A 24,371-nucleotide genomic window follows, 5' to 3' on the forward strand; every position below is an offset into this window, starting at 1 on the left:
AAACTGGTAACCACACTTGACATCTCCATCCAAAGAAAGAAAGTAAAAAAAAAACAAACAAAAAAAAAGTTCTGTTAAAAAAGAGACAAGTACTACCTTGCACAGGAAGTAGCTCTCACCACTAAATGACACATATTAGCTAGGGAAGGAGAAGGAAAAACCCCTCCCCCCCCCCAAAGAGAACAATCATTACATCAATTTTAAAAGCAGCTAATTTTTAGACATAGGTAGCTGCTTTAAGGACTCTGTTAGCTTGCTCTTCCTCAAGGTCCTCTATTTCTTGTTGTGTTAACTCTTTCTTTGCAGCTTGTATCTTCTCAGATTGTTCAATATCTGTAGTTTGAACCTTTTTATTACTTGGAAGAGAATTTGCAAATTCTAAAGGTTCCATTTCATTTACAAAAAAATCTTGCTTGATGATCTTCCAAAAACTTCTTTACACATGACGAAAAGAAAACTTATATGCTTTCTTCCACAAAATTGATTTAGCTGGGTTAAATTCCTTTATTCTTTTCACTCTTCAATCTGAACACAAGAGCAACTTGTCCGTGAACTACTCTTTGCAGACGATGCCGCTTTAGTTGCCCATTCAGAGCCAGCTCTTCAGTGCTTGACGTCTTGTTTTGCGGAAACTGCCAAAATGTTTGGCCTGGAAGTCAGCCTGAAGAAAACTGAGGTCCTCCATCAGCCAGCTCCCCACCATGACTACCAGCCCCCCCCACATCTCCATCGGGCACACAAAACTCAAAACAGTCAACCAGTTTACCTATCTCGGATGCACCATTTCATCGGATGCAAGGATCGACAACGAGATAGACAACAGACTCGCCAAGGCAAATAGCACCTTTGGAAGACTACACAAAAGAGTCTGGAAAAACAACCAACTGAAAAACCTCACAAAGATTAGCGTATACAGAGCCATTGTCATACCCACACTCCTGTTCGGCTCCAAATCATGGGTCCTCTACTGGCATCACCTACGGCTCCTAGAACGCTTCCACAGCGTTGTCTCTGCTCCATCCTCAACATTCATTGGAGCGACTTCATTACCAACATCGAAGTACTCAAGATGGCAGAGGCCGACAGCATCGAATCAACGCTGCTGAAGATCAAACTGCACTGGGTAGGTCACGTCTCCAGAATGGAGGACCAAGATCGTGTTATATGGTGAGCTCTCCACTGGCCACTGTGACAGAGGTGTACCAAAGAAGAGGTACAAGGACTGCCTAAAGAAATCTCTTGGTGCCTGCCACATTGACCACCGCCAGTGGGCTGATATCGCCTCAAACCGTGCATCTTTGCGCCTCTCAGTTCAGCGGGCAGCAACCTCCTTTGAAGAAGACTGCAAAGTCCAGCTCACTGACAAAAGACAAAGGAGGAAAAACCCAACACCCAACCCCAACCAACCAATTTTCTCTTGCAACCGCTGCAACCGTGTCTGCCTGTCCCGCATCAGACTTGTCAGCTACAAATGAGCCTGCAGCTGACGTGGATATTACCCCTCCATTAATCTTCGTCCGCGAAGCCAAGCCAAAGAAGATACATAGGAGAATTCTCATTTATCAGCCACTATCAATGGGCTTAGATGTTGGCTTTCAATATTCTCTCTTTATCTTGATAACATAAACACCTAATCAGAATCAGAACATGGGATGGTGTCTATCCATTAATGGCTTCTTTCCATTAGCCCTCTATGCTTTATTCAATTCAATTCCATTCGGAAAATTATCAGATCCCAAACTTCTGGGATCCATATTTGAAAAAGCAATACAGGATTGGGACCTTCAAAATCTTCTATCAGACCAACAATTTTCACATTATTTCTTCAACTATGATTTTGTAATATATCAATTTTTTGTAAAAGTTCTTTATTCTCAACACCCCATGCCGTAACTGAATCTTCCAATTTTTTTAACCACATTTTTATATTGTTCCACTTCATCATGATATTCTTGCAAATTCTCTTCAACTTTCTGAACTTGAGTTTTAACTTTATCAATCACTCTAACATATCTTTTAATTTTTTTCCTTAATATTCTTCATCTCCCCTTTAACGTATTCAAATTGAATATTAACATCATACAGACACAAACTTGCATATCCATCTTCTCACTCATTGATTCATCAGTTGAATGCCCATACCTTGTCACTAGCTTCAGGTGCCTTTACCTGCATAATTTTCATTTCTTGTACTAGTTGAGCCTCTTGATCTCCATCTTGTTCTTCTGCCTCCTCTCCTTTATCCTGATCTTCTTCTTCTTGTCTTTCTATATCGCTTAATGTTGAAAATGGAGCTTCCGATTCCAGAGGAGGCAGAACCTGTGAACTAGTGCTGCTGACAGCAGCTTTACCAGTTCCCCATAATATTGATGGTTGATCTGTTTTGCGCATGTGCAAACCTTTTCTCATGCACACTTGTTTGCAGACTTTGTAGTTCTATAATCTTCTTCTGGACTCCGTGCCATCTTCTTCGGCTCCCCGAAGAAGTGCTGGTGACGTCTGAACTTGTGCCATTGCCGCTCTTGTCACTTGAGGAGGAAGAGGAACTTAAGCCCGGGGCTCGCACATCAAGGTAGGCCCAACTTTCTCCAATTTTTTACTTCTTTCATAGTTGTTTTTCTAGTCTGTGGCTTCCCTTTCCTTGAAGCCGAAATAAAACTTTGCAGGCAGGTCAGGTTCCAAAATCTGTATTAATTATTTTTTTTAAAGTCAGTTATGAATTAGTTCTCCCAAGGGAGGTGTATTCCCATGTCCTTCACTCACTCCACCATGCCCCCAAAATTAATGTAATTTTAATCAAAACTTTAGTGCCATTGTAATTGTACATTGCGAGGGCCAATCACAAAGAGAAATTGTCGAAAACTGTAAAAATTGATTCTGGCTGAATTTATGAGGGCATAATGGCATGAGTAATTGATTCATAAGACACTAGTGCTAAAAAAATCTGTCCATCCTTTATCTTTTGGCTAAGTTATCAAATCTTATTTGGCAAAAGTCTAGTCAGGTCCTTGTGGAGGTTTTCTATGTTGAAGGTGCTGTTCATATGCAAAACTTTCCTGAAATTCTTTCCCTCAACATTGTAACATTGCTCCCTTCAAAGGTTTCAGTACCTGGCTCTTTAAACAAATCTGAGATACAAATCTGAATCTAACAATAGCCCCTTTCACACTTGCATCTCATTAAATTGGATGTTCAGTGTCCTGGGTTAGGAATGGGGCGGTTTTGGCTTTTCACACTCGACCACTCCAAACTGGGACCCTGAACACACTTGCAAGGAGCCATCCCCAGAATTAGGACTGTTCTACCTTTAACTGGTGACGTCATGATGCATTGAACGGTGGTGGACCTGCCCTAAATCCCGATCAATGTGTTATGATCTTATATTTGAATAAAATTAATCGTGCCTAATTATAACATAATTAAGCTTTATGTACAGCACAGTATGAGCCCTTCAGCTCCTGTTGTTGTGCTGACCTACATAAACCTTTATAAGGGACTGTGGGAAAGTGCTAGCAATAAATAGTAATGGGGACAATTTTTAAACAGGGTGGGAAAGTTGGTAGCACTATAGCATTTCAATTTATATAGTATAGGAAAGTTGGTAGCGCTATCACATACAATTTAAACAGTGTGGGAAAGTTGGTACAATTTATAAATACCGTGGGGGAAAATGCAATGGCAGACCTGCCCTCCCAGAATTCCACGCGGCAAAGAAAGGACTGTATGCCTGGCTACATACATGGAGCATTCATAGAGAGGTTTCTCTGCCACACTGCATCCTGGAAAGTCACGTCCGCCATTGTTTTTTTCCCACTGTCTTTATAAATTGTACGCTATAGCGCTACCAATTTTCCCACACTGTTTAAAAATTATCCACTATTGCTATTTACTTCCTCTCTCTCTCTCTCTTTTCTGCTGCAACTTTCCCATGGCAAAGTTTATACCTTCATTTTAATCTTTTCTTCCTGCAGTCATGCAAAAACTTGGGTCATTTCATACCCCTTTCACACTTGTCTGATTGCAACACCAGTGTCTGCAAATGCCAGGGATCGTATTAAGGGTTGAGACCGTCAGCCCCAGCGTGAGATGATGTCATCTGATACTGGCATTGAGCTGATTTTGCTTTCCCACTTGCCACTTTAAAGGCTGATTGGCATTTAATTCCTGGGATCACTTGCAAGTGTGAAAGGAGTTAATGGCAGCCGGAGAATTAGAAAAAGATCAGAAAGTGAAGCTAGTCTCAGTAATGGTAACCATGAAACTACTGGATTGTTGCAAAATAAAACTTGGGTTCATCAATGCCCTTCAAATTAGATAAGAAAAGCTGCCACATTTACTCCTCCTGGCCAATATGAATCTATAGATCGCCAATGGTTTTGATTTTACCTGCCTTCTCTGTTCAGGTCCAGTTAGGAGGGGACAATAAATGTTGGCATTTCCTAGTATTATCTATATTCTGAGAACAAGTTAAAAAGCTATTATTCTTAATGGTGGTCTATTTAACACACCATTAACTATCTTTGAATAATTGGTTTAAGGTGTTAAACACAATTGATGTTGATACACAATGCATTTCTCTGTGACACTAAAGCTGGAGTGTAAACCACCACAGTGACAATACGCTGCTGCTTACAATATGGAAGAGCATTGATTTTTCATTTGCCATTGGAAAAAGCTCAAAGCAATTTTTTTCTCACACTTGTGTCTATTAAATGCAGGATTTAAATAAAACTCAAAATAATTGAAAAAAAAGAGAAACCAAGTCAACAAATCAGATGAGATAAGATTTCTGTGTAGTGCAGAGTATTGTTTGGCTAAACCAGCTGATGCTTGTGGAATATCCAATCCTTTGCAGATATGTCCATCTGAGATCTTTCAGTCCAGATGCTACAGGGTTCATTTTTGTTTGCACAATTAAAGCCCTGAACTTGAGTGTACTCACATGGGCCTGAGTTGATCAGTGGGAATTCATTACCAAGTCCTGGGAGGCACTAGGTCATTTCTGCATAGTTCCCAGATGCTTCGAAGCCTCCTAATTCAAATTAGAAACAGGAGATGGAGGAGGCAAGTTGGTAATTACAGCCAGCTCACCACTTATTAATATCACATCTGAATCTTTTATCTCATCTTCCAACAATGCTTGGGTTAGGTGAATAGTAAATTGTGCTTTCTTGGAATACCAGTCCCTTTGTGATTACTGGGCTCACCGACCGGTATGCTCTTTATTCTTAATGATGTTCAAAACTGTTGGTTTTGTTTATGCTAAGATTTGGGTGATGTCTCTGACTGTTTTATTCTTGTTTTTCAGCCTCACTAATGGCTTCTTTGACTTTCATTGGCACAACTCTGGTCCTCATGTTGAAATATGGCAACTACAGACTCCAAAGGTGATCAAAAACTTAGAAGCAAGCCGAGCTCTTATACCTCCACCAATGAACCAATTAAACACACCTGAGTACTCACAAACACCGAAATGCCCTAAAATGAGGGGACTAAGTAAAAAAGTGCTGTATTTTCTACCTGGTCAAACCAAAATGTCTACAAATAACCATGAATAAAATCAGAAATGTGAGCTTTACTTACATGTGAAATGTTTGGTTACAAATTTAAAACTGTGGAGTGCAGGGTCAAATAAAAGAAAAAAGTGTTTTTGTACAAAATATTATGGCAGGCACTGTATAGTTGGGCAGGTCTACCCTCACATGACAACACCACACACAGGCAGGCAGACAACAATTCAATGATTTCCAGAGGATCGAGGCTTGGTGGAGATTCTGTGGCAACTGGGCCAATCCTGACATCCACATCTTTAGGATTTTTCCCTTTTGTTCTCGGATTCTACCATGTCTTCAACTCCCATCAACGCCAACCTCCAACAGTCCTACCCCCTGTCATGATAATGAATATGTATGAGATGTACCGGAAGTCATGTGGTATGGGAGAGAGATAAGAACACAAGCAGGAGAACAAAGGAAACCGGAGAATAAAAAGACACTAAGAAGTTTACCTGATAAACTTGTGTTTAATGTTTTATTAACTTCACATTTCGGGCCACAAATGTGACATTGGTGACGAGGATGAAAGAAGTTTGAAGAAAATTAAAGACTAAACAAGATTATAGAGGATTACAGACAACTTCAAGGTGATAAGAATTTTCTCTGTGACTCAGTACTTTTGGGGCTGAAATATTTCCTCATGGCTGGTGCAGACGGTGACTTTCTAACACATAGTGGAATTGCTCATTTTGACCCAACGGGTGATGCAAGCACTGTAAGTGTGAAGTGGAAGGCATGGCTGGAAGAATTTGAATCCTACGCCGACAGTCGTGGCCTATTTCTACATACCGGTACAGTTGAACAAAGAGCGCAGAGAAGGGCGTTACTTCTTTTCACTGCAGGACCCTCAGTTCGGGAAACATTTAAGACACTTTTAAATACTGGAAGAAAGGATGAGTACCGGAAAGCGGTAGATGCATTAAATGCACACTATGTAGTGACACCGAATGCTACATTTCAACGCCATTTGTTTCAGAGAACGAGACAAGAAGATGGCCAGTCAATTGCTCAGTACGTGACGAGACTACGCCAGCTAGCTGTTGGATGCAATTACATGCCAGCTGATTTGGACAACCAATTACTGGATCAAGTCGTACAGCACTGTAAATCAGATAAACTCAGAAGACGTCTACTGGAAAGAGGGAGTGAGTTGGAACTCACCGATGCTTTAACCATTGCTGCTGCATTAGAGGCTGTTGAAGGGCAATTTCATACCATGACCCTGAAAGACAACTCAAGCCAGCAAATTAAGAGGCTCTCACATCGCCATAATCAGCCAAGATATACGCCGACACATGACGTGGAGTGTTATCGATGTGGAAACCGAGGTCACTTTGGAAAAGACCCATATTGCCCGGTCAAAGGCAAAGTTTGCAGAAAGTGTGGAGGTAAGGACCACTTTGCAAAGAAGTGCAAAAGCAAGTCCAATGCAGACCAGAAGAGGAAGAGTACAATTTCCAAAGGCAAAACCTGGGGGAAAGGAAAGTATCCTGGAAAGAAAGATACCATTCGGCAGATAGACGGTGACGATGATGATACCCAGGAGGAACAGAGTTGTTACCAATTTACGTTGAATGAAGTACATCATGAGAAGGTCCCAGTGATCATTGGTGGAGTGACAGTTCAGGTCATTGCAGACTCAGGCAGTGACAGTAATGTGATTGATCGACATTTATGGGAGAAGTTGAAAAGGAAAAAGATCATCTGTACCTCAAAGAAGTGTTCCAAGAAACTATATCCATACACAGCAACCAAGCCATTGCAGACCATTGGATGTTTTACTGCAACTGTTGAAGCTGGAGATAAGTACACCGAAGGAGAGTTTATGGTCATAGAAGAGAGGGGAGAACCATTGCTGAGTAGAAGCACAGCGCAAGACCTGGCAATACTTCATATTGGAGCTTGTGTCAATTCAATTCAGTCATACGAGGATATGAAGCAAGAATTCCCCGCAGTCTTCCAAGGAGTAGGAAAGCTGAAAGGCCGACAATTGAAGCTAGCGGTAGATGAAACGGTAAAACCCAAGGCACAACCAATGCGCCGAACTCTGTTTGAACTTCGTGGGAAAGTCGAAGCCAAAATTAAAGAATTGATCGAACAAGACATTATTGAACTGGTGGAACATTCGACACAATGGGTCAGTCCAGTAGTGATTGTGCCCAAACCAAAGGGTGACATAAGACTATGTGTTGACATGAGAATGGCCAATGAAGCTATAATTAGAGAACGACACCCTATACCAACGGTGGAGGAAATACTTCAAGAACTAACTACCAGTAAGATATTCTCAAAAATTGATCTGAAATGGGGCTATCATCAATTAGAGCTGGATCCAGGTTCCCGAGATGTAACTACATTTGTGACTCACTGTGGATTGTATCGTTACAAGAGACTATCATTTGGAATTCGGAGATCTACCAGTATGAAATCCATCGAGTGATTCAAGGCATTCCTGGAGTTGTCAACATTTCTGACGACATCATAGTCCATGCACCAACGAAGGAAGAGCATGACAAACGGTTGAGGCGTGTACTATCTAGACTACAGGAGGCAGGCCTTACCGTGAATGGAAACAAGTGCCAGTTCGGTGTGTCAGAAATGGACTTCATGGGATACAGACTTACACTGGAAGGACTAAACCCTGCAGAGGCCAAGGTGAAAGCTATTGCAGACTCACGTGCACCTCAGAACGCAACAGAGGTGAGGAGTTTCCTGGGATTGGTTAATTTTTGTGCAAAGTTCATTCCTAATTTCACTGCAGTGGCAGAACCACTAAGAAAACTAACCAGGAAAGGTGTACCATTTCATTTTGGATCTGAGCAGAAGAAAGCGTTCACAGCGCTGAAGCAAAGCCTGACAGATGCAAAAACCTTTGGATATTACGATCCGGCGGCATCAACCAAAGTCATAGCGGATGCCAGCCCAGTTGGTTTAGGAGCCGTGCTGGTCCAGATGCATGATGGAGGACCAAGATTCATTGCCTATGCCAGCAGATCGTTATCAGATGTGGAAAGAAGATACTCTCAGACAGAGAAAGAAGCACTCGGACTTGTATGGGCCTGTGAGAGGTTCCATGCATATTTATACGGCATTGAATTTGAACTCATCACAGATCATAAGCCATTAGAGGTGATCTATGCACCTAGATCAAAACCATGTGCCAGAATAGAGAGATGGGTACTCAGACTACAACCCTACAAATATAAAGTAATACACATTGCAGGGAAAGCAAACATTGCTGATCCGCTGTCCAGATTGGTGAAGGATGGAGGTCCACAATCCAAGTCAGAATTGGGAGCAGAAACAGAGAGCTTTGTACGCTTCGTAGCTATTCAGGCGACACCGAAAGCTGTGACTACGAAGGAAGTCGAGAGAGAATCCGAACGTGATCCAGAACTCATGGAAGTAAGAGAATGCATACAGAGTGGACAATGGGACAAGTGTACTCACAAGGCTTACATTCCCATTAGAGACGAACTTTGTTGCATCGGACAGTGTGTATTGAGAGGTTGCAGATTGGTGATACCGCAAAGATTGAGACCGAAGATCGTATCCTTAGCGCATGAAGGACACCTAGGTGTTGTTGGTACCAAGCAAAACCTCAGAACCAAGGTACGGTGGCCAAGTTGTGATAAAGACGCAGAGAAATTTGTTAAAACTTGTCATGGATGTCAAATCACAAGTAGGAGTAATCCGCCAGAACCGATCCAGAGTACGCAACTTCCGACAGGACCATGGATCGACGTAGCTGTTGATTTTCTTGGACCTTTACCGACGGGTGAATCAATTATGGTAGTGATAGATTACTACAGCAGATACTATGAGTACGTGGTGTTGAAGTCCACAACCACTGAAAAAACAATACAAGCGTTAGCAGAGATATTCGCAAGATATGGATTACCTGTTACATTATACTCTGACAATGGTCCACAATTCATTTCAGAGACATTTGCGGAATACATGAGGACCACAGGTATCCAGCATCATAAAGTAACTCTGAAATGGCCGCAAGCCAATGGAGAAGTAGAGAGACAAAGTCAGTCCATTGAAAAACGATTGAGGATTGCACATGCAGAAGGACAAAATTGGCGAGAAGCATTGCTATCTTATGTGGCTGTCTATCGAGCAACGACTCATGCAACCACTGGAAAAAGTCCTGCAGAAGCATTTTTTGGGAGAAAGATCCGCACAAAAATGCCAGAGATAAAGGAAATCCGAAACGACCAGGAGATGAGGGACCACGATGCTGAAAAGAAAGGTGCAGCAAAGCTGTACACAGATTCGAAACGTGGAGCCAAGTACTCAGACATCATGCCAGGAGATAATGTTCTCGTGAGACATGAAACTGGTGGTAAGCTAGACACACCTTATTACCATCAACCCTATACTGTCGTATCCAGAAGTGGCAGTATGGTGACAGTCAAGTCTCCGACTGGAGTCCTGTATAAGAGAAATGTATCAAGTGTAAAAAGGTACCAGTCCAGAGATACATCGAGCGATGAGGTTGAAAGGCCAATAAGAGATGCTGAAACTGAGAGACCTGATGATGTTCCAGAGGCAGTTACCAGCACTCCTGATGAAGTGACTAGAGCGCCAGAAACACCCGAAGCCGAGGCGAGCAGTATTTCCGACGCTGAGAGTGAACAACCGAGAAGCGATGACAATATCGCAGGCAGGCCGAAACGAAACCGGAAAATGCCCAAACGATACGAAGACTTTGTGCCATAGTTTTAATAAGAACTTTGGGACAGTATTTTAATCTTATATCATAAAGTGCATGTATGAGTGCTTTAGGAAGTAAATTTTATGTAGTTGAGTTATAGTATTACCATTAGTTACGATGTTTGTAGGTTTCCGAGGGATATTGGTAAGTGAAGGTAAAGTTTATTTCTGATTAAAGGAGGGATGTCATGATAATGAATATGTATGAGATATACCGGAAGTCACGTGGTATGAGAGAGAGATAAGAACACAAGCAGGAGAACAAAGGAAACCGGAGAATAAAAAGACACTAAGAAGTTTACCTGATAAACTTGTGTTTAATGTTTTATTAACTTCACATTTCGGGCCACAAATGTGACACCCCCCTCTACGATTCTGCCCTTTTGGGTTCTTGATCATCACAGATAGAGTTGCACTACCCATTATTAGTGGCATTTACATGCAGTCCAAGCCCTGAATGCTAGAATTCTCTCCCTGAACTTTTCTGCCATAATTTCCTTCTAAGACAGTCCTTAAAACTCATCTAGTTGATCAAGCTGTTGATTTTTCTAATATCTTATTTGGTGGTTACAGTATCTTTTTGTTTCATTCATTGATAATATTCATTCATTGGTAATATTCTTATGATAAAAGCCTTTCACTACTTTTTACTCTGTTCGAGTTCATTTCCATGTTTCCATCATTACTGTTATTAAAACCCTTTTACATGACTTAATAATAAATTCATTAACATTGAAGTCAACTACTTGACTGGGAGAAATAACTTAATTTACCCCTCTTGCTTGTCATTTATTTTAAAAGTAAATTAATATCATGGCAATAAGTGACCTTGATTTATAGCACTTAGCATAGAGAACTGATTAAAATATAATGTGTTAATTCCAAGCACAATTGTGATTTGCAATTACGAGTTTGGATTGAACTAGAGGCATTTTCATTGAATTCTCAAACCTGACTATTACAATTGTCATTTGTTTTCCATCAACTTAATCACAGATTCATTCCCTCTCAATTATTGACTTGCGTTATGTTGGCTTCAAATGTATCAGTGAAGATCCTCTGAATTTATGTTGTAACTGTGCTTAGTTATTAGTGGACAACCTGAAATGTCAGGAACTTACAAAAATATTGCACTGTGGGGTCAGAGTTGAAATCCTTAGTGAATCAAGAAAGTGCCACAATTCCAAGATTGAAAGCATATTCTTCCAACAGTTTTCTGTTGGTGATGGTATTTATTCAATGCTTAAAGTAACTAACAAAAACAATGCACACTTTAATCCCTTCACAATTTATTCAAAACATAAAGAACATGAATTGAATTTTGACCAAGTACCACATATTGACATAATATATAGTTCGTGAAAGGGAAGTGTGACTTTGAAACTCAGAAGGCCACTTCATTGTGAACATGTTGCCTTGGCAACAGCCATGAACACTCTATTGAATGTATTAACTGGAAATCTAATGAGAAATAAAGAGAAGATTTTGCATGAGTGAGTAACCCTATGGATTGGATTATAATGTGTGATATTGAAAACAAGAAATGGTACAATTAATAATTGACAGAAGACCTTAGGATAAATTGCTTAGAAAAGGAAAGCAACCAAGCCCCTCTAGGAAAATCTGCAACACCTTGAAAATCATGATTAAGGCAGAATTTCAATATGTTAGCAAATCATGGCAAGTAAAATGATATAGCTTGGGTCGATATTTTAACAGGCCTTTATTAAACAGGTAAATGTTTCAAAATGACGCAAGACTCTTCATTATCAAATGAAATATGGTACCAAATCCAATAAAGGGATGATAGGGTAAATGATCAAAAGTGTGATGTAAAAGGTAGGTTTTAAAGAATGTGTTAAAGAAAGAAAATAAGATGGGGAGGTCAGGAGCTTCAGTAGGATAAAGATAATAATTCACCTGAAAGCAGTCCTATCCCTGGGATGTTTTTCCTCTGTAAAAAGGTGTTAAGCAAAGTAAATTTGCTGTTGTTGAACAAGTGTCCTCAGAATTTACACAATGCAGAACAAGATTTGAGAAGGACTGGAAGCAGAGCAAGAGCCTCCACACGAATGAAACCCAATTTGCTCAGGAAGCTGAATGAAAGGTTCTGATGTGATGGCAGGGAATGTCTGAAGCAAAGAAGAGGATAATTTGGGTTAGGGCATCAGAACTGGATGACATCCAGCATACAATACGGTGCACTTAACAAGTATGGGACAAATTATCACAAACATGTGGCACCAATCCTCATCTTAAAAAAAACATTGGAAGGGGCCTGGAGAGACAAAAGGGTAGAACAATGAGAGCAAGGGAGGAAAAGGTTTGGCAGTTAGCAACCAGGATTCAAAATACATTGGAGTGTTCATCAAGAACATTGAGAGTTCTAAAAATAACAAAATAACACATACAAAACTTTGTGTGTCATCTACAGAAATAAGATAAAAGAATCGGGCTGTCATGATACAGAATTTTAAATAATGAAATTATTTCCAATTTCATTGCATCCTTCACAATCCCTGTTTATACCAAAAGCCCTTTACTGTAATGGAAGTAACTGAAATATAGAGCTACTATTTTAATACAAGCAATGCAGCAGCTAATTTGCACTTGGGAAATTCTTGCAATGAACAATGGACTATGCAATCTGTTTTACTAATGTTGGTTGCAAGATCAGTGACAGCTTGTTCACTGCCACATAAATGCTGTAAACATTATAATACTGCTGGCATAACAGTCCATAGACATTTACCACTTGCCAATCTCTTCAAAACAATTTAGGTAAGGCTGTATGAACTTGCTTGATTTTTACTAGACCAATTTTCTGAAAATAGAAGATTGTGAGGAAGGGTCAATAGCTGAATGGATAGTGGAGAGATTCAGTACGTGTTCACCATAATGTTATTAGAGGAATTAAAGGAGTGGCATTGAAATAGGAAGGTCCCCTCCTGAATAAGCAATATGACCTGACTAAGGAGAATGGCCAACGATGATTCAGTACATTTAATGTGTTATTCAATCTCAGCCAGATCAATTCTATTGACATTTGCAGAAGCTCAAGATTGTCGCAGCTAATTGCAGCCCAATTATTTCTGTTAAACATGAGAAAATCAGAGAACTTGCAATTAAATTTTGTCAGGACCTAGTTTTTGACTAGCTATTTTACACTCGCAGGAAACTGAAACAGCCAGAACTGAACTATGAAAGCAAAGGAAATTAGAATGGTGGTCAGATGTGGGGGGGGGGGGGGAAATGCTGAAAAACAAAATGGTCAAAAGATGGGTGGCTCTCCTCCAATATGGAATTAACAGCAAGAACAAAGCAATAATGATGAACATTTTTAACATTGACGTACTGAAGAAATAAACCAATAAATTTATGAGTGAATGGCATGGAAAGGGAAAATGAAGTTATGATTTCAACTCCTTATTACCACTTTAGTGGCTACAGAGTGATTATTTAACCGACAATTTGCATTCATGCTAAAGATCAATAGATTTATTTCTGAAACAAAAACAGTAATTATTCATTGAAATAATATATTCCTAAATTTGCCAAATGTAAAAGTTTCTATCTTTGCAAATGGCATTATCTAATATTACTGCAAAAAAAAAAGTCACTTCTGATTCTGAACAGAGTAAAAAGATCCTTCAGACAATTTGCTCTGACTCTGACCCATTTATTACAGTTAAAGAGAAGATAGAACTTTGGTTTAACATCGGCCTCTCGACTGAGTCTGTGTCCCAAATTGCAACAGATTTCTGGGACACAGTCTCTCCTTTTTCTAATAACTTACTGGTTCATGTTAGGCTTCAGTCCAAAGAAATCCATGATGTCCTTCAACACCAATGCATCATTCTTGCTGAACAGCCCCAAGGATTGTTAGTATAGTATCTTAACCATTGCACTGCCAATAAAGTCTAAATGCATTGCAAGTGATTGGAACAGGCAGCATCAGATTGGCATCAGTTGTATTTAAACCTGTCAATATTTATTGTCTTAACATCTGCCCATGGCATTCTCTGGGCAAGGTAGTTTCAGTTGTATTCCCTATTTAATTTTTTAGGTAAATATCAGGTATTGATGGCATCAGGTATTAAGATTATTCCTAGATTGGCTTCGTGTACAATTCCTTGCATCCAACTGAATTAAAAAAAATAGGTGCTGCATGCAACAGGCAGCCAATCCAATACTGCCATTTTGTATCACCATCCATGATGAATTTTTACCACAATTCTTTCTCTGACATGGTAGTTAAGAGGAGGCTACTTAGCTATTCAGAAATAAAAGTTAAGGCTTTTTGCCAGGCAACTCAGCTCATCTAAATAATTGTGAGTGCACTTGAACTAAAATTGGTCTCAAGATTGCATTTTAAAATGCAGGATGCAAGGGCATTAGTAAAGACATTAAGTGTGGTCATGTTTCAATAACCTATGAGCATTTACTTTCAAGATTCTCAATGAATGCCAGATTGAACCCTGCCAAAGATTAGATGGTTCCCATAATGTGATGTTTCTTTTATTATAATAAAGAAACGTGGGTTCTTTTATAACAACTACATTTTATTAGCTACAGTACTCACGACCTCATGGAGGCATCATTTTGAATCTCCATATGGCTGTTACATCGCCCTCTAGTGGTCAGGATTATCACTACCACTCTAGCATTACCCATGACCTCATCACACCAGTTCTTGAGCCCTGACAACATGGGAAAGGGAGAAAAATCAGGCAAAAAAAACTGGATATCCTAAAATCTATTATTTCTTAAACATCAAAAGAGTATTTACATGTTGAGTATTTTGAAATAAATAAATACGAGGGGAGAATCAAAGATTTAATCTGAAGCAGCATTCATATATCATGTATTAGGGCACATTTAGCTTTTAAAACTATGTACAGGACTGCTGTAGATGAACATAATCAACAGGCCCCCAGAGACTTTGTTGAATTCAATGCCAATTAAGGACAGTCAACTCAACTACAGAAATTCAATTTATTTCCATAGCGATGGTTGTTTTTGACTTAGAACCAACGTAATAAAACAATTAACAATTACACAACTTTCACGAAAACAGAATTAATTTGGAACTGTTGAATGCATACGTGTTAATGGTGGGGAACAGCAAGGCAATAGATCTTATTTCTGTAGCAATTCTTATTGTTGTGCGTTTAAAAGCCAATAACAGCAGAGAATAGAATTTTCAGAACAGACTTGTCCCCAGCATATTTGCAGGGGTCACCTCAAGATGAATGGTTATTACCAATGCATGGCAAAGATTTCATTTTATTATTCATCAGCAAATAAATGATATGGTAATGCTGGCTACAATGAAGGCCTTACCAGTTCTTCTTTCTTTATTGCTGCATCAAAATTGTGGAACAGAGTAGAATAAAAAGGGGGTGTATTTTCTCATCATACATGGTATATAGAGCATAAAAATTGGGCTTTCAGCCCAAAACATTCATGCAGGTAACTTTGCTTCACTCAAGTATCTCTCATCCTTTCTCATCAAACTCAACTCAGTTGTATTTAAACCTGTCAATATTTATTGTCTTAACATCTGCCCATGGCACTCTCTGGGTAAGGTAGTTCCAGTTGTATTCCCTATTTAATTTTTAGGTAAATATCAGGTATTGATGGGATCAGGTATTAAAATTATTCCTAGATTACAAATTTAGGAATAATCGTAATCATTTTAAATCAGTGGTCTACAACCTTTTTCTTTCCACTCACATACCACTCACTCTAAGTATTCCCTATGCCATAGGAGCTCTGTGATTAGTAAGTGATTGCTTAAGATGGTATGTGGGTAGAAAGAAAAATTATGAAAACCACTGTTTTAATCATACCTAATTGACTTGTTATGTGCACAGTTTCATAACTCTAAAGGAAATGGGCCAATGACAATTGGGTCTACAGCAGTAATTCTCAACCTTCCCTTTCCACTCACATAGCACTTTCAGCGATCCCTTACTAATCACAGGATACTTATGGCATAGGGATTACTTAAAGTGGTATGCAAGTAGAAAGAAAAAGGTTGAGAACCACTGCTTTAAATACATCGATTTCATCAGTCATCAACCTTCTGTTTTTCGCAGAGCCTCAGTCAATCTGTCTATTCATAGAACATTACAGTATGGAACAGGCCGTATAGCGCACAATGTCTGTTCCAGGCATTAACTACTGTGTAGAAAATTTCCCTCCTAAATCTCTATTAAACTTTTTCCCTTGATGCTATACACTCTAGTATTTGATATTTCTTCCCTGAGAAAGGATCTGCCTTTCTACCATATCTACTACTGCATCCAGGGGGTCATCCTAACATACATAAATCTGGATAGCTCCCAGGCTCTGATTTTCCAATGAAAACAATCCAAGTTTGGCTTCCATTGTCTTATCATGCCTATCCAGTATCACAATATGCAGCCAATAATCTGGTTATCAGGCTTGTTGTAATTTGCAATAATTTTCTTTAATGTCAACTACATCACTTTTCAATAACCTTTTACTTTTCTGTGTTCCCATATTAAATTAGAAATGGTGATATAAAGTACAAAACAAATGAGAATAAAAATTGCCCCAGCCATGATCCACATCCTGTTCTGAAATATTTTCCCATTTCATGTGTGTTCCTCATTGAAGCCTTTCAGAATGTAGGTGAACTAAATCCACTGTGTTAATTTAGACCTCTCTCTCTCTCTCTGCCTCTCTGTCCCTCCCTCCATCTCTCTCTCTCCCTCTCCATCTTCCTTGACTCTCTCCCAATCTCTCTTTCCCTCTATCCATCTCCCTTTCTGCACCTTTCTCTCCCCATCCCCCCTGCCCATCTCCATTTCCCCCTCTCCCTTTCTGTTTCTAGGAAATCAAAACAGAATATTCCTTACAATATATCTATCGTCAATGTTTTCTCCGATTTCTTCTGAGAAATTATTATTTATATTTTGAACCCCTTATGTTAATTCTTTGAAATACTCTATTGACTTTATAAATAATAGGATAACATCCAAACTTTAGCATGGCTTTTGTCAGAACAATCACTGGAACATTTGCTGGCTGGAATTTATAGCATCCAGAATAATCAATGTTTCTCTTGGTGTTTTAGCAATGTTCAAAATATAGAGGAGCCATTGGTCTTTAAAAGACCTGTAATTTCCACAGTCAAAAACATCCCAATACACAAACATTTTTAATTTTCCACAGGACATGGACTAATTGTCTCCAAAAAGCTAATGGTCCAGTACTACTGCAGCCTATGTGGTGACTGTACTCCCACAATGACGCAAGGTGCGCTCCGTTAGTTATAAATATCCCATTCATACATCTCATGGGATCAGATCCTTGTCCTCCAACATACAAAGGAAACCTCTTTAGCTGTGGCTCAGTGGGTGGTACCCTTGCATCCAAGGCAAAGTCATAGCTTACAGACCCACTGCAGAGTGTGGTTGACAGCTTCTACAGTACTGTCAAACAAGGCTGCGGGACCAGACAATATACATAGTCAGTTATTGAAAGATTACATAGACCAATTGACAGAGGTCTTCACTAACATCTTCAATACCTCATTGCAGCAGTCTATCATTCCTGCAGGGTTCAAGTCAGTCACCATCATCTCGGTACCCAAGTGGGTGACAATAGCAAGTTTCCCTGTGGCACTGACCTCCACCATTATGAAATGCTTCAAGCATCTGGTGAGCATCAAACCACACCTCCCAGAGATGCAGGACTCGTTTCAATTTGCCTTTATAAGAAATCAATCCACAGACAAGGGTATAGCCTTGTCTCTTCACTCTGTCCTGGCTCACCTGGAGAACGACACTTCATACGCCAGACTGCTATTCATGGATATTGTTCAGGCACAATTCCAATTCTATCTACAAATTTGATGGTGACTGAATAGTTGTCGGTAGAATCAAAGATGGCAATGAGGAAGTGTACAGGAGGGAGATAGATCAGCTCATTGAGTGGTGTTATGCCAACAACCTTGTTCTCAACATTAACAAAACCAAGGAGATCATTGTGGACCAGGAGTAACTCAGGAGAACACGAAACAATCCTCATTGAGAGCTCAGTAATGGAGAGGGTCAAGAACTTCAAATTCCTGAGTGTCGACATCTCCGAAGATCTGTCCTGTAGCCTCTATGTCGATGCAATCATGAAGAAGGCTTGCCAACAGCTATTCTTTGTGAGGTGTTTGAGGAGATTCAGTCTGTCACTGAAGACTCTCAAAATCTTGTACAGGTGTACCATGGAGAGGATTCTGTTTGGTTGCATCACTGTCTACTATGGAGATGTCATCGCTCAGAATAAAGATAAATTCCAGAAGGTTGTTAACTCAGCCTGCAACATCATGGGCATCAGATTTCACTCCATCAAGGACATCTACAAGAGTGGGTGTCTTAAGAGAGCAGCTTCCATCCTCAAGGACCCCCACCACCCAGGCCAAGCCCTCTTCACTCTGCTACCATCATGAAAAAGCTACAGGAGCCTAAAGACGAGCACTCAGCGGTACAAGGCCAGCTTTTTCCCCATTGCCATCAGATTCCTGAATAATCAATGAACCAAAGACACTGCCTTACTTTAGTTCATGCACTATTTTTATTTATTGTTGTAAGGTGGTTAATATGAATGTTTGCACTGTGACGCTGCTACAAAATAATGAATTTCACGACTTGTTCATGACAATAAATTCTGATTCTAAGTTCAGCTCGGCACTTAATATGATAAATCCCCAGAGGCTGGTGGAGAAGCTGTCCTCACTTGATCTCAACACACCCTTCTTTAACCGGATCCTGGACTTCATAACGGAACAACCACAGTCTGGTTGGTTCAGTAGCAGAACATCAAGAACCGTCACGCTGAACACTGGTGCACCTTATGGTTGTATGCTCAGCCCACTCTTGTTCATGTTACTGACCTACAACTGCATCACCAGATCCATCTCCAACAGTGTCATCAAGTTTGCAGATGACACAACAGTAGTTAGCCTCATCAGCAACAACTCTGAAAGAATAGGTTTTATGAATATGTTTAATAACGGGTTAATGGAAGCAAGGCTGTGTTCTCGCACCAACCCTCTTTTCAATCTTCTTCAGCATGATGCTGAACCAAGCCATGAAAGACCCCAACAATGAAGACGCTGTTTACATCCGGTACCGCACGGATGGCAGTCTCTTCAATCTGAGGCGCCTGCAAGCTCACACCAAGACACAAGAGAAACTTGTCCGTGAACTACTCTTTGCAGATGATGCCGCTTTAGTTGCCCATTCAGAGCCAGCTCTTCAGCGCTTGACGTCCTGCTTTGCGGAAACTGCCAAAATGTTTGGCCTGGAAGTCAGCCTGAAGAAAACTGAGGTCCTCCATCAGCCAGCTCCCCACCATGACTACCAGCCCCCCCACATCTCCATCGGGCACACAAAACTCAAAACGGTCAACCAGTTTACCTATCTCGGCTGCACCATTTCATCAGATGCAAGGATCGACAATGAGATAGACAACAGACTCGCCAAGGCAAATAGCGCCTTTGGAAGACTACACAAAAGAGTCTGGAAAAACAACCAACTGAAAAACCTCACAAAGATAAGCGTATACAGAGCCGTTGTCATACCCACACTCCTGTTCGGCTCCGAATCATGGGTCCTCTACCGGCACCACCTACGGCTCCTAGAACGCTTCCACCAGCGTTGTCTCCGCTCCATCCTCAACATCCATTGGAGCGCTTACACCCCTAACGTCGAAGTACTCGAGATGGCAGAGGTCGACAGCATCGAGTCCATGCTGCTGAAGATCCAGCTGCGCAGGATGGGTCACGTCTCCAGAATGGAGGACCATCGCCTTCCCAAGATCGTGTTATATGGCGAGCTCTCCACTGGCCACCGTGACAGAGGTGCACCAAAGAAAAGGTACAAGGACTGCCTAAAGAAATCTCTTGGTGCCTGCCACATTGACCACCGCCAGTGGGCTGATAACGCCTCAAACCGTGCATCTTGGCGCCTCACAGTTTGGCGGGCAGCAACCTCCTTTGAAGAAGACCGCAGAGCCCACCTCACTGACAAAAGGCAAAGGAGGAAAAACCCAACACCCAACCCCAACCAACCAATTTTCCCTTGCAACCGCTGCAATCGTGTCTGCCTGTCCCGCATCGGACTTGTCAGCCACAAACGAGCCTGCAGCTGACGTGGACTTTTTACCCCCTCCATAAATCTTCGTCCGCGAAGCCAAGCCAAAGAAGAATGGATTAGGTAAGGATACAATAGCTATTTGCAATTTGTGGGAACATAATTGCTTCTCAACATCTGTGCCAGAGTGAAATAGTATCTTATCCAAAGAATGTCAATATGTCTTGGGTCAGGGGCACTCTGACCTCCCAGATAATTCTGGACAGGTGTGTGGAACTCATGGTAAACTTGTAAAGGTCTTATGAAGATCCCTTCCCAAAAGGTGTATAAATGTAGAGTGAACACTCCAATACTTTGAATGTTTGGAGCTCAGTGAAGAGAACGAGTCACTGAACTCTTTCTTAAATCACCTCACTCCCGCTAGCATTACAAAGGGTTAAATAAAGAAGCTGTTATACATTTAATTGGTCCTGTTGTGTTTTCTCCTGTTTGTTTTTTACAGCGCGGGCTGACTTTAACATTGGCGTAGTTAGCAGGATCTTGCTGGGACAAAAGTCACCTTGGACTGAATAAGAGGCTATTGGCATTTCAGACATCAGAGAAAGGATAAAGAGGCACCTTCAGATCCATTGTTTCTGCCTCCCATTCCAGTTTCCAGGAACACTGTAGTCCATCATCCAAGGTTGATCTGGTTAGGAACATAGGAAGTAGGAACAGGAGTAGGCCAAAAATGGCCCATCGAGCCTGCTCTGCCATTCAATAAGATCATGGCTGATCTAATTTATGACCTAACTCCACCTACCTGCCTTCTCCCCATATCCCCTAATTCCTCTATCATGTAAAAACTTATCTAACTGAATTTTAAATATGTTTAATGAAGCAGCCTCAACCACTTCCCTGGTTAGAGAATTCCAAACATTCACTACTCTCTGGGAAAAACTATTTTTCCTCTTCTCTGTCCTAAATCTACTCCCCGAATCTTGAGATTGTGTCCTCTCGTTTTAGTTTCCCCAGCCAGCTCAAAAAACCTTCCTACATCTATCCTAGCCATACCTTCATAATCCTATATGTTTCTATAAGATCTCCTCTCATTCTTCTGAACTCGAGCGAATACAATCCTAGACGATTTAATCTTTCATCACAAGTCAACCCCTTCATCCCAGGGATCAACCTAGTAAACCCCCTCTGGACCGTCTCCTTGCTAAGATCCAGAAAAGAACCAGGATGGACAAGAAGAAAAAGCGTACAGGTCTGTGAAATATATGCTATAAGGTTTAAGGTTATGCGCAACTGATTATATGAATAAACCGATACAGGATTGCCTGAGGTTAAATTTTAATTTGACTGGTTAGCCAGAGAGGCCCAGATAAAAGATTAATTTGTAAATCAGGCAGGAGATTATGGATAAGATTGATGAGTGTGGGGGGGTGGGCCAGTACAAAGAAAAAATCTGTTATTAGTATTTGATGTACAGAAAAAAAAAATTGACAGCTGTCAGCAGCATTAACAAATAGATTGGGTATTGAAGCATGGCCAGTCAGGAGAAATATGGTCCGTATGGGATAGAGATAGCAAAACAACTATTATGGGGAAAATCTAAAGGAATAAACTGGAGGGAAAATGCAAGTCATTGATGGATAGTGTAGTTACAAAGGAGGATGCACCCAAAGACTGGGAGGTCCTGCAGGCTGAGTATGAGTGGGATAACAATCAGGAGGGGAAAAAAAAGAGAGATTGTGAGAGCAGAGTTAGGCGCCAGATGGTTAACAAACAGAAGGTGATAAAAGAAAACCCCAAGGACCTGATGTCAGGGATGGCGACCTAATTCTTAAAGAATGATGAGGATGAGGAATCAAATGATTCCTTGTTTGTAGGCAAGACCACTCCCACATATAGCCCAGCAGCCACAACATCCCCCCATAACCACCAGACCCCCTCTCTCGCTAATTATGATCAAGGAGGAGGAGGAGGAATAGCTAAAGGAGGTTTCAGACTCAATTTTGATGGAGAATTGTTGCTCATTTTGGAAAAAGAAACTTGAAGTTTGCCTCCCACTTTCCAGGCTCCTTGAGGACTTTTGTTTGGGTATTGATACTGACCAGAGTGCATGGAAGATGGGGTTAAAAAAAAACTCAAGCTGAATGTATCATCAGTAGCAATTTGAAACGTGCCCTCGAGAGTGTTTCACTCAGAATGGAATGAATCTCCTCTTTTAAGAACATTATGCAATGTGTCTGAAACATAGATAAGATCTGTTTCACTAGCGCTTTGTAGAATTAAATTGACAGAACAGATCACAGGCCAATTATCAATTCAACTTAAAAGCCAATTCATGCAGCAGCTTCATAGCTATTGGACATTAAAGTGATAGCTAAGAAATGATGTTCCACTGAGGAAAGTGCGAAATGGAGGGGGACAATGCAAACACCACAAGATCCCATACTGTTGTAATGAGGAACTCAGACAGCACTGACCCCAGCCAGTCGATCAGATAAATAGCCTCACAGCACGAGTTGATAGTTTAAAGTGACCTATTGCTTGGAATGTAAGCCCCTCCCCAAAGAAACTGCACAGGAATTTTGGGAGCACTTTATTGTAGCAAACCAGACTTATACTGGAGATCAGATATTTAACGATGGCCAATCCTCAGCTTAATTTAATGCAATCCTTATGCAGTGCTCATCAGAAAAAAAATGGAATAATTGGTTAAGACTAATTTAAACTGGCCAGATAATTCCAATGAACAACCTAAAAGAGTGTTTATGGCCTTCTGGCTGAGTAATAAAGAGGGAGCTGAGGCACCACTGAAACCCAGAATGAAATATGACTTTTTCTTAAGATCACTGATGAGAGATGATGTCAAGAGACAACTGGCCACGTTTTGGGGAACCAACACAGATTCCTGCTCAGGGGCGAGACAGATTCTAGACCCCCTGCCCAGGCACCCAGAATACATCTAATAATTATCTCATGGACCACCACCTCACTGGGATGTCTGTTTTAACTGTGGTGGAGAAGGACATTGGCACTGGGAGTGTCCCTCCTTTGGAGAGGAAGATTGCCGTCAGGCATCTTTTACTACTAATAATCGCTTCCGCCAATGATCAGATAAGGAGCTGGAGGTTCTCACCATCTCCCGTTCCCCCCCCTCCCCGTAACACGAAAAAGGAGTAAGGAACCTATCGTTACATTGAGGGAGCGGGTGTCTCCCATTTTTGATTGATACAGGAGCAACATCGCAGGGAGCAGTGACGTATTGTTCATCACCTCAAGAAATCCATGGCACCTTGCAACACCATCGTCCACAAAATACTGGAGAAGTATCAGAGGAGGTATGGTCAGCATCACCTTATGAGGTAGGAAAAACAAACTCAACTACCTTCCATACCACCTTACATCAGTCAGAACAAGTTTAAAACTAGAATTCAGTAACATCTTTCCTGGGATCTAATCAAACAGGCCACATGACTCTAAAGCACATTTGAGCCACTATGAAGTTTCTCTCTTAGTGAATTCATAACTGACCTTCCAACCCAGCATTCTTTTTAACATCACCCCCAGATGAACCTGGAGAATCAGATTATGACTGATTGCAGCGTAATCATCTTTTGACTTCTAGCTTGACAAAATTTAAAAGACAGTCCCATTAATGGAGCTACGACTTGGTTTGTTGACTGGTTAGTCTTTGTTGATGTTAAAGGTCAATTATGCCATTATCCAAAATACAGATGAAATGATAAAGGCACCTGCCTTCCACTATCCAGTCTGTCTCAATAATCTGAATTGTTTACCCTTACTAGAATTTGCATTATAGGGAAGGAAATGTCATTTAATATTTATACCCATACCAGAACCCTGCATCCCTTGGGAATGCTTACGCAGATGCCACTGCAAAAGCTGCTGCTATAAATGGTCCCTTCGCTGCTTATTCAGAAAGTGATAAACTGCTTGTAAATAGAACGGTCTTGCCTGATAT

The 24,371-nt window shown here is 40.8% G+C and overlaps 1 protein-coding gene across 3 annotated transcripts in view; it reads right to left on the bottom strand.

Annotated features, from left to right (window-relative positions):
• cpne4b (copine IVb) overlaps nucleotides 1–24,371 on the bottom strand; it is a 426,362-nt gene that overhangs the window by 245,280 nt on the left and 156,711 nt on the right. The gene's annotated exons all lie outside the window — the stretch shown is intronic.

The sequence above is a fragment of the Narcine bancroftii genome, chromosome 1 (assembly GCF_036971445.1).
Source record: "Narcine bancroftii isolate sNarBan1 chromosome 1, sNarBan1.hap1, whole genome shotgun sequence".
NCBI lineage: Eukaryota > Metazoa > Chordata > Chondrichthyes > Torpediniformes > Narcinidae > Narcine > Narcine bancroftii.